Raw genomic sequence first — 1,123 nt, forward strand, 5'->3', positions numbered from 1 at the left:
TCAGAGATAAGCAGGGAGGGGAACATGCGGAGACGCTGTCCAAGGTCCTGCTCCCGGTTCTGACAGCATTGAAGGGCCAGGCACTGTGCCAGCCACACTGCATAATTTGCCACCAGAGGAGGGTATTTTTACTGCTGCTATACAGATGAGGAAGCAGTGGCTTGGAGTACCCAAGCTCAAGGTCACACAGCTAGTAAGTGGAAAAACTGGGGCTCAAGCCAGTCTCGCTGGTCAACAGTACATGTTTCCCAAAGTCTACTTGAGGGTGTCTGTCCTCACTTCTAGGCTAATGGGAGCATCAGTGAGCCTGAGAAATGACATTCCAGGTCAGACATACATGGGGTGAAACTCTGCAGAGTCTGAAAGGCAGTGCCTGTAGTTGGCGCTAGAAATCTCACAACTGTATCGCCCCCATGAACACTGTGCTTTGTGCTACAAGTCACCCATACATCATTTGATCCTCACAGTTCCTTAGAGGGGCATGCAGTGAACAGCTGGCTATCCCATTTAACACGATCAGAGAGGTCACATGATTTGCACAACATCACACAGCAAAGGCTAGAACAAGAACTAGGCACCTTGTGCCAACATCATTGGACAAGATGATCAAAAGAGATGGGTGTGGGGGCTGAAGTGGGTAGAGCCTGGCACTGACCTTTCCTGAGATGGTCTTGATCTGCTTGGAGCTCAGGGGCTCGAAGTCCACGCCAATGTAGCCCTCCATGGCGGCAAGCAGATTTTTCCGGAGACAGCGGGATGAGTTGGCTTCTGTGTGCACCTGCTCCCACCAGGAAGGCTCGTACCAGCCTGGGATGATCCATTGGTATTTGCTGCCATACATGTTCTCCTCAAATGCCTGAAACAGAGAGGTTGACCATGAAGGTACCAAGAGCCAAACATCTGTTCAAGGCTTTGTGTCCCGTGACACAGCTGGAGGGGGCCCAAGCCTCCTCTTCCCAGAGAATTTATTAATTTTTCTATTATTTGCTGTGTTATCTCTCCTTGCTATCTTTCAAGAGATCCAAGGTTGTTTATTGGAGACATACATAAGGAAATAATAAACACTGAATAAAAATTTAAATATGAGGGCCTGACCAAAGCCAGATGAGGACACTATAAGAAA

General features: G+C 48.6%; 1 protein-coding gene across 1 annotated transcript in view; it reads left to right on the top strand.

Moving 5' to 3' along the window:
* The window catches only part of GABBR2 (gamma-aminobutyric acid type B receptor subunit 2), a 338,745-nt gene that overhangs the window by 190,417 nt on the left and 147,205 nt on the right, over positions 1-1,123 (top strand). The window lies entirely within an intron of this gene.

Source organism: Suricata suricatta, chromosome 13 (genome assembly GCF_006229205.1).
Source record: "Suricata suricatta isolate VVHF042 chromosome 13, meerkat_22Aug2017_6uvM2_HiC, whole genome shotgun sequence".
Lineage (NCBI taxonomy): Eukaryota > Metazoa > Chordata > Mammalia > Carnivora > Herpestidae > Suricata > Suricata suricatta.